At 40.6% G+C, this 10,702-nt stretch overlaps 2 protein-coding genes across 2 annotated transcripts in view; one reads left to right on the forward strand and one right to left on the reverse strand.

The window, feature by feature from the left end:
* Nucleotides 1-3,340, reverse strand: part of vasnb (vasorin b) — a 21,464-nt gene extending 18,124 nt beyond the window's left edge. The window contains exon 1 of the mRNA XM_014010079.1: nt 3,113-3,340. The gene's annotated coding sequence lies outside the window, so the exon portion shown is untranslated. The remainder of the gene's footprint in view (nt 1-3,112) is intronic.
* LOC106518702 (mitochondrial import inner membrane translocase subunit TIM16) overlaps nt 1-10,702 on the forward strand; it is a 118,004-nt gene that overhangs the window by 79,783 nt on the left and 27,519 nt on the right. The gene's annotated exons all lie outside the window — the stretch shown is intronic.

Here is a 10,702-nt window from a genome sequence, read left to right on the forward strand (position 1 = left end):
GTGTGTGTGTGTGTGTGTGTGTGTGTGTGTGTGTGTGTGTGTGTGTGTTTATGCAAGGTTTTGAAGTGGTTCTTCTGAACGCATCATTTGGCTGCATCGGCAAGCTCTTCTTCAATTTGGCTTGGCAGGCGTACGGGCTGGGGTTTGCCTCTGCATACCGCTGGTTCAGCATTGATGTTTAAGGCCTTTGAAGCTGGAGGTTTTATTCCAGACGCCTCTTATAAGGAGCAGCTCCGGCTTTGAGTTGTCAACCTGAGACGGCAGCCCACACCCCCCATCTGCTGTGCCACCCTGTAGTGGGGCACGGAGCCGACTTAAATTGTGAGGCAAGGAGAATTTCTTGAAGGTATCTTGATTTTTAGCCTCACTTTCACGTGATCAGGAAAAACACACAATGTTTCTGCCCCTTTGGACCCCCTCTCCCCGTATCCCCAGAGCATGCCCCACTCTTGTCCTCCGTTTCCTACCTTCAACTTCCAATCTCCTTTCCTCTCCCCCCTTCTCCAGGCCTCCTTGCCACAGCACCTGACTTTTAACCCTCTAATCCCTCTGAGATAGAGGGTTGAATGCTTCAGGCACTCCCTCTAATTGGTGTAAAACTAAGCCCTGAGAGTCCCTGACAGTTTGGAGGAAGAAAGATTTGTGTGGCGGTCAATTACAACCTCCTCAGAGTCATGATAAAACTTTATCTTTTAGTCTCTTTCAAAAACAACAAATCCTCATTATCATGGTCTGCAGAGGATTTAGACATCGGTGCTCTTTTCCTCCCTAGCTCTTTGGCACAGATAATGAAATGCCAGTCTTGATTTTATAAAGAAGAAAAGATTAATAATAGATCAAAAGGACACACTGACACAGTGAAACCAAGCTCAGAGCGGGTTGTGCGATTTCACAACATCGCTGTCACACGCTGTGCGAGAGCAGGTCTGTGCCTAATTGTTTAAACCAGAGTCTACAGCGGAGGGCTTCTCCTGCGTTCGTCTGCTCCCCGGCCACACACACACACACAGACACCACAAAATAATCCAGCCATTGTGCATTACAGTGTGCGACTCCCTCAACGTTCGCACACGTGTTGCGCAGCAAATATTTTGACAAGCTGTGATTTGCATCACTTGTGCTAGAGATGCAGAAGTAGCTTCGCTCATTTTGTCTATTGGAAACTGGAGGTTTTTCTACCAGACTACAACTCAGTTGTACAGATACTGAGCTAAAACTTTATGTGGCAGTAGCTAAGCGTCATTCACAACACATACTTGTGATATTATTATTTTCAAGGTTTTACAAAAACAGCAACAAGAGATGAACTTTGTGTAAAACTCTGACATGGTTGGTGATGGGTGATATGTATTCTTTCAAGAAATGCTTGGTTTCAGTGTTCACAAAAATCCTTCACCCTCAGACTTCTCTCACTTTGACTCTCAGCAGTGAGGAGTGTCAGCAAGTAACTTAACTGTTGAGACTAAAATAAGACACTAAAGAAGTCTAGAAAAAGAATGCTTCTGGCACACTTCTGCACTCCTTATAACATCAAGCACTCTTTTGTGCTGCTGTGTCCATCTGAAGCCTAAAGTTCCTCCACATTAGCGCGAGATAATTGGCCTCCTGCGGCTGCTCCGTTATGTCTGGTAGCTTAATATATTACCAAATAGCAACAATTACGTGCTGTCAATGACAGGGTAGCTTCGTTTATGGCATAATGATGGTCTGTAAGGAATCATGCGGTGATAAAACAAGCAGTGGCCCGGTGATGGGTTATTAGCAGGGCTATTGGAGCAGTTTGGTCTGCGTGTTTGCCCCCAGGAAAGTGTTGGTGGCTTGCTGGGTCTGACTGCGGGAGCCCAAAGAGAAAGATGCTAATCTGGTGAAAAGATGAGAGCGTTGTAGACTTTTATTAAGGCACACGAAGTAAATTATTAGCCCGTTGATGCTTTTAATCTGATTTTATCTGTTGTAAAACAGTGTTGCTTCTAAATGCTGGTGTGATCGGTTTGTGTGTTTATGTTGGCAAACAGTTTGGAAAGTTAAAAGGACAGAGACACCACAGTCACAGCTATCTTTACTTTCAGGGAACAGAGGTTTGTCTAAACACGTCAAGTCACATCTCTTTATATTAGATGTTGGTTTAAAGCTGCAGGTCACCCAGAGATTTTTTTATCTTGCAGGAATTTGACCTCACAGCTCTGCTGCACGCCCGCTGGAGGAAACTGACATTTGTCTCATGCCTGTGTTTACCTTTTCCTCACATTCAAGCAGCCGCTTCATTCATCTTGCTCCGGAGCTAAAACGCCCTCAGCTGCACGTTCAGCAGCTTTGGAAACATGTGCCTGTTTTGTGTTATATTAAAATAATGATTTAATCTAATTGTTGCTGCTGGTAGCAGTGATGAATGGCGCAAATTAGCTTTTGACTGAAATGCAAAATGACATTTTATTTTAGCAGTCATTATTAGGGCTGTGTTTTATTCAGCGGGCTGAATTTTCTTCTTTTGGTGAAAGTTTAATCACAAAAGATACTTTTTTTGTATTGAAACCTAAAGTGTATGCACCGATTCTGTGATTTTATAGAGGCCACTTGGAGTCCTGTCGGATTTTCTGCTGTGGGACTCTCCCTTTTGCGCAGTTCCAAAAACAGCCGCCCTCTGCGGTGAGCTGGGCTCGGTGCGGTCCAGACACTCGGCTCGGTCCCTGCGTGCTGCACGGCGTCTTGCGGTCCCACACCAGCCCGCCTCATTACCGCCCCGATGGCTCTGTTTGCGCAACGCTGTGCGTTTTTACGCATTTCTCCAAACAGACAAGGCGCTTTAAATGCCACCCTTTCAAGAATCTGATTGACAATAAACTAAATCAGCAGCAGAGTAACTGCTTCATGCATGAGAAAAAGTTTTATTTGTTGTTACACACGTGCATTAAAATCTATATTTATAGGGGGGGGGGNTTATTATAAAAACAGTACAAGGCGCTCATTGTACATTTTTTCAGTAAATCCATCCAGCTCCTCCAGTTTCTATTAAGAGTTCTCGCTTAGTTTTTAAGGTGATCTACAGGTCACAACCTATCCGCTGTTTATTACTAATATGATCATTTTGTTAGTAGAAGCAGGAAACTCTTACCGTCACTTTGATTGTAAAGTTGGGAACGCAGTCGCGCAAGGAGAAGCCGATCACCGATGTTATAACTCCAAAAGCTGCTTCGTTTATCCAAGCGTTTTAAAAAGCTCTAAAAGTTCGATTTTTATTTTATTTTCGTTGTGTGGACGTATTAAAGTTATGATCTCATTAAATCCTCGGAGAGGTACACCAGCCTCCACGTCAAGGAATGCGCTGCAGCGAAGTGCCGACTCCCTGGACAAAAAGCGCTTTATTGGAGCGCAGGGAGGAGAGGTGGGAGGAGCGAGCCGAGGCGCGCTCACCTTGCAGCCCGACCAACCTGCTTTCTGCTCACCACATCTTAAGTCCTATACCTGCACGACCTGTTTAGAACACGGAAACCCTACAGATTTTTTTTTATTTATACCTGCATCCGGTGTTGTTGGGTTTAATGTTTCTCAGTATAAAGTGCGCGGATGATGCAGATAATCAGCTTCCTTCATCAGTAGAAAATTAGATCATATTGTGTGATATTATAGGCCTGGCATTCCTTGAAGGAACGCATATCGCCCGCCCTCCTGTCGTGCCTGAGATTTAGACTAAGATCATTTTGTGATGAGAAATGACAGACTTATCTGTTCTGAAACACTTTGGAAATAATTTTATCCACAAACGCATGCACAGCTCACAGGTCTTGTGAATGACTCCAAACTACCACTGCATCAAATCTGAGATAAAAAAAAATATGAAAAAATAAATAATTAAATTTGTATTTTTGTTGTATGTTGAATTTATATTGTTTTTTTAAAAGAAATAAATAAACATTAAAGAAAAAAATTGTCTGAACTGCATCAATTTTTGTATCTACTAATGTCGATTAGTTGTGGTGGCCATCTTGAACTGAGTTGACTTCAAAAAATAATCAGCTGTAGATGTTCATCAAGTGATTAATTTCTGCAGGTTTTAAATAAATCCAACCTGTGTTTCATGAGATATTTTGCTAACAGTCAAACTCACACAAGCACAGGCAAAAACATTATCGCTCTGCCTTAGCCTTTTGATTGTGGGCAATAAAATGCATTAGAACTTATATCTTACTGTAATATTAAACTCTATTTACTGTAGTTTATGTGTTGGCACTCTTCATCCAACAGCTTCCCTCCACTGTGCTGCACACATATGGTCGCTCCATCTTCAAGCTACGAAAGCTATCATGCTTCCTAAAGCACTGGCAGCTGGGCGACTATTTCCATGTCAGCCAGTCACTGCAAGGTGCAGTAAGATGATAGCTCTGGAGAAGTGTGACACTTCCAGTGTGTACTTTTAGCCACATGTCACTAAATTACACGGAGCCCTGCAGCCTCCTCTTCCTCACATTTGGATTTCTTTGCCCTCGTAAGAAACTGTCAAAATAACTCCAGCCATGACTAATTTCTCCCTCTACCCGTGTTACTGACTCCCAAACTACAACAAGAAAATGATTCAACATGCAGCCCTCTCTTTGACCCACATGTCTCCTGAAACCAACCCCCCGCCCTCAGAACCCTCTGGACAAGGGGGGCTTTGGTTCCACTTGTTGAGCCACGCTCACTGTGTACATTTTACCTTCTGTGGTCTGTGGTTCGTGAATTCCTTGAGCTCACTCTGGTCCTGCTTCTTACAATAAGAGCTATTATCCAAATAACACTCCCACCGAATACCATCTGCAAGGTATTACAGACAATTACAGGAAGAGAGAAATGATTTTACACAAACCCTGCAGGGGCTGAAGCACCTCCTCAGTCACTCCTGCTGCTAAGTTGTGCACGTTTAGGAGGCAGAAAGAAGGAAGTAAAATTTATTTAAACTTTAAACCAAACAAGCCTCAAAGTCAAAATTTGGCCCTGGTTGCTAAAATTGTAGGCACTGCTTTAAATAACACATAAATAGAAATGTATTTTGCTGCAATAAATGGAAGTTTAAATAAGACGTATTAATTAATTAATGTAAAAAAAATAGAGATTGAATGTCATATGTACTGGAACTTATCTTATCACAAACATTCTATTTTCCTTAAGTGGCTGATGGGTTTGTAAGTGAAAGTATTTTTTTTTATAAAAATGTATCTTATTGTGATGTTTTATAATTACCTCAATGTATCCCTTTGAAGATGAATATTATATTATTATCTTTAAAAAATGCTATGTTTTTATTCACAAATGGTTAGATTTCTCAGTTTTAACTTTTTTTCATTTGCAGTAAACACTGTTTTCATTGTCTCGCAAACTCTGAAGAAAATGTATGGACACATTAAGTCATTTTATTTAGCAAAGCCATTTTTTGCTTCCCTTGAAATCAGGCAGGTCTAGAAGTACATTACTGCTAAGTGTTGATGTAATCTGCTCCACATATCTGCACTTTAGAGGACAAACGGGGGCACTTGGTCCAAAGTGTAAATCACAGCCCAGTGGCTGTGGTGCTGTCAGTGTGTTGGGCTCCTAATCACCATGGTTCTGTAAAAGATGGTGAGGCAGTGTGTAGCACTGCCCAGGAGGACCAATAAAACCCTCATGCTGAGCCAAGCCGAGGCAGTCTGCCACACAGAAACATGGCTAACAGGCATTTCTTATTGTTTTTATCTCTTTTTTTAAAGCACACTAAACGGAGGCCTCAGGGGCAGTTTTGACCCCAAAACAGTAGGAGGGTAAAAATCTCTGTGAATACTTTTTTATTTACTCCTTCAAATAAGTTAATGTGCAAATTTATCCTTAAGGACCTGATTTATTCACCATTCCCTCCACCTCCTGGCAGATTATTACTTTTTGTTTATCACTTTATATTTTTGAACTTATTCACCTTTTTTTTACTCAGTGATTCATGAAAATCTTTATAGTTTGTCCCAGTTTTTATTTTAAGTTCAGATTTAACCGACATTTATAGGTCTTGCACGCATCGTAGTGGATATAAGCTTACATGGGATTTATTGTTTGGAATGATACTATTCTGGTGAAAAATCCAGAAACATGCAGACGAAAAAGGAGAAAATGATTGTAGCAAATGCTCCTTGAAGAACCTGGAAAGTGTAACGTCTTGCATTTATATATTACAGTGGGACGTGTATCTTAAGCCCCATGCCCCCGGTACCGGGGGCAAAACCATTTTTCCCGTTTTCTATTTCTTTTAACTTCTTTTAACTTCAGATCTGTCAGTTGAACTGGGACATGTTTGGTATCAATAGAAAACTAAGAGTCTTGGTTAAACACTCATGGAAACTATCTATACATCCATCAAACACAGTTCAAAGGACAAGCAGTAGAATCAGAAAGTAAACAAACTGTACAAAATGGTGTCATCGCAAATCTGTAAATACATTTAAGCAAATCTGTAAAGGAAAAATTTTGACATTATTTTTTTAAAGCAAGTCTAAGTAGATACCTAAATATGCTGTTACGTGTCTTGAAATTTAACTTGATTTTGAATGAATATGATCCAACTGAAGTCAAATATAATTTCTCATTTTTTTATATATAATACATATGGTGACAAAATAAATTTTTAGATAATTTTTCAGGCAGGTAAGAAAAAATAAAAACTTTTAGATGTAAAAACTCAAGATTTGTTAACATTTATTAATGGTACCATCATGGTCCGTCCTGTGCAGAATGACAAAATTTATTTTATTTTTTTTTATTAAAACCTCTGTAACTTTGCTCCAGTAAATTTTAGCAGCATGAATCTTTGCACAGGTAATGTCCACAAGTGGATTTATGGTTTCCAAGAGTTTTTAGCCTGATTCATTACGGTTTTAAATGGGTTATATACTGTCAAATGCAAAAAATCTTCAGGCGGGAGGGAAAAAAATTACGTTCCATCCCCAATATCTCTAAAACCACAGCAGCTGTATTAATACTTACACTTCTGATGAAATCTACCAAGTGTTAGCTTTATTTTAGATTATTAGGTAGAATTTGCAAATGCTGAGATACACTCAATTACATTTTGGTGTGGTATTTTGAGCAAAAAATTCAAGAAAACCCCTCGGGGCTTAAGAGGTTAATAAGATTTTTCACATTATACTCCACTAGAATTTTCATGGTGAAATAAAAATCTGGATCCTGATTTATTCATATGCACTGTGCAAATATGAGAATGAAACAAAATTACACAGGTTTATGGCTTGACGCTGGATATCTGTTTCTGTTTAACGTGTGCCCATGTAGCCGTGTTCATTTGTGTTTTGGGGACGAGAATTCCCATCTTTCTCCCACAGCTTATGGTTGTGCACCAATGTGTTTTGACGAAACGTGTGGGCTGCTGAGGGACGCCGCTGTGTCATCCTCACAGGCCCGGGTTTCTTCCCACAGCGCCCTAAACCGTACATTGCTTGAGACAACATTCATGGGAAACATGGTGCAGCAGTGGAAAGGAGGAGGAAGAGAGGAAGAAGCGAGGAGCGTGCAGGGTTAATTAGAAGCTTCCATAGGAACCTGGATATGACAGAGAAAAATATGGCCGGGGAAGAGAGGAGCAATGAGAACTCTGAAAGCAGAAGTGGTTAATGTTTGTGTGAAAGCAAACACCTAATTCTGCCGTCAAATACACCAAATGTTGACTGTTCCCACCTATCTTTTGTTGCCAATTTTAACCATAAAGCTGTCTTCTTTAGAGGAAGCTTTAGGAAATACAACAAGTGCACTTTTTATCTTCACATGTATGTCGTGCAATTCAACATTAGTTAGTTAGAACTGGCTCAAGGGTCAGTTTGTATCGGGGTGAAAAGGGTGTTTACTCTAAATATCTTTTTACCCTTTCTCACCATAAGTCAATGAGAGGGAGTTACATGTTCAGTAAGCAGACCTGGCTCCTGGGAACGCAAGGTTTTTTACATTTAGCTTCATCTGTTTTTAGTTTTTGGCTTTTATTATTCTTTATGATCATAATAATTTTAGTCTCTTTTACAGTTTCCCCCCAGCTTGATTTTGGTATTTTGACCTCATCAGAGCACACTAAGAGTCTTGTTTTGGGCTCATTAACATGAAAAGGCCCTCACCGCAAAGACCTCAAACAGTTGTATGTTGGATTCTTAATGATTACTGGAGCATGCAGAAGAAGACAAGGCAGGAAAGACACAGAGACCTTTAGGGAGGTCAGGCTGTAGTTCACTTTGAGGTTTTCTAGTCTGTTGATGCTGAACTGAGACAGCAGGTTCATTAGCTTTCAAACTTTTCAGCTTCTGACCTGCAAAACAATAGAGACTTGCAATCCTAATTATTGTTTGCTAAAGTGCAAAAATAATCACTGTTTTTATACTTTGTAATGATAATGGCAGAAATTGAATTTCTGGAGATGATTTCAAGACTCCCCACAGGGATGTTGAGACCACTTTTAGACACGAAGTGGAAACTGTGTTAGCTGTAGTAACATAAATCATTGGCAGGGCTGGTCATGTGTTCTCTCATGAGCTGAAAGCACTGGAAGGGATTTAAGAATTTTGTTAACACTGATATGAGCGAGGGAGCAGCGTGATCCTAAGGAGCCAGGGTGGGACAGGAGGTGGATAGGTTAGGTTGACAGGGCCTGTGGCTGACCTCCACTCCCTCGGTCACTTTAGGACAGGGTCATGAAAAAGTGGCATTTTCCCATGAGATCTTTATGTCTTCTTTGCATTTATTCCATTCTTTGGTTTTGCCGGCAATACCAGTATTGTTTTTGCTGCTTCTTTTTTGGCCAAAATGTCATTTAACACAAGTTTACAGAAACGTTGCAGAAACCAGTGAGGATTCTGAAAACTTACGTGTAAACTCTTTCCATATCGCCTGCTCTCTGGGCTACAGCTCATCCTCTGCTCACTTCTTCATTCTTCTACTCTTCACTTTGGTATTTCAGGTATTAACAGCAGCATGCCTGAGATTCAGAGCAAGAGTGACAGCAACTTAGTTGAAGTATTCTTACTATGACTGCATCGCTGTATCAGACAGAAACCCAATCATCAGAATGACGAGAGCACCATGGAGCTCACATCAGGTCACATGTCTCCTCTTAGGGTTGTTTTTGTGTTTCTTAAAGGGATCCCTGATTAGTTGTAACATTAGACTTTATTTGATAAACATTTATTTTAACTGTAAAATAAAGACCGTAAAAATACTGTAGGCTGTTTAGTTTTTTAAATTTTTAAAAATATATTTTAACACGGACAGAGCCAATTTATTTACACACAAAGCGTTCTGGGTAAATGATGATGTGGAGAGGTCCTCGTTGTGAGCGAGCTATATCCACCCTGAAGGTTAATTTTGGACAATATCTGATGAAACCAGAAAGCGTTGACAGCATTTCCATTGACCATGAAAATGTGCCAAATAGAATTTCGAAAATAAATTTGCTTAATGGAAAAATGGCAATTTTGAAAAAACTTACGTTTTTCGACAAAATGTTTTTGCGCTAGGATGAGGTGGTTTTTCGGCCGTATCGAAATTGGTGCATTTCGCAAAACTGCAATGGAAACGCTTTTTTCGCATCACGGGAGTCACGTGATCAAGAACCGGCTGTTTCTACTGGTGAAAAGATGACGAAAAAGAAGACAACAGGAAGTAGAAGTAGTAGTAAAATCACCCAAGTTGTAAATGAAAGTAGTGAACTCACCGACTACAATTTCCCAAAAACGCTGCATAAGTAGCCGCTCCTGAGTATTAGGGGCTTGTGGCTCGAAAGCCTGGATAAGATGCTTGACGTCTCCTCTGATGGCTAATGATGAGTGCTAGTGTCGTGGTAGCAATATGCATGATTGTTTACATCCATTGCCGCCATGTTTGTAATGACTTATCGCGAGAACAAGCGTATTCACATGTGACTTTAATAGCATTTCTTACTTAATGGAAACACCGCAATTGCGAAACTGTTTTTTTAACATTAACAGTATATCGACAAAGTTTTGCACACATTTGCAATGGAAATGCAGCTAGAGAGGAGAAGGTAGAAATGACTCAACCTGTAACTGAAAATATGGATTGAGAACAGAGCTGCTTCATGGAAGAACCTCAGCTTAGCCGTTAGTCTTTGCGCTAGCGCAGACTCTATATTATACCTTATATGTATTAGCTCGGTGCTACCGCGACAAACAAGCTAAACTGAGGTCCTCCATCCATACTTTCAGTTGCAGGCTGAATCATTTTTGCGTTCCCCTCTCTGTCATGTGGATGGAGAACCTCAGTGACGAGAGGAGAATGTGTAGCACTGAGCTAATACGTGATAGCATCGGGGCTAATGCTAAAGCTAACAGGCTAAGCTGAGGTTCTTCCTCCATGAAGCAGCTCTGTTGTCCTCCATCCATATTTTCAGTTACAGGCTGAGTCATTTTTGCGTTCCCCTCTCTGTCATGTGAAGGGAGAACCTCAGTGATGAGAGGACAATGTGAAGCACTGAGCTAATACATACTGTATATACGGTGATAGCATTGGAGCTAACGCTAAAGCTAACAGGCTAAACTGAGGTTCTTCTTCCATGAAGCATCTCTGTTGTCCTCCATCCACATTTTCAGTTGTAGGCTGAGCCTTTTCTACGTTCTCCTCTCTTTCAACACTCTCTGGTTTCATTTAAAAGAGCCGATCGTCAGATATTGTCCAAGATTAACCTTCAGGG

Source organism: Austrofundulus limnaeus, unplaced genomic scaffold, assembly GCF_001266775.1.
Source record: "Austrofundulus limnaeus strain Quisiro unplaced genomic scaffold, Austrofundulus_limnaeus-1.0 Scaffold65, whole genome shotgun sequence".
NCBI classification, from domain to species: Eukaryota; Metazoa; Chordata; class Actinopteri; order Cyprinodontiformes; family Rivulidae; genus Austrofundulus; species Austrofundulus limnaeus.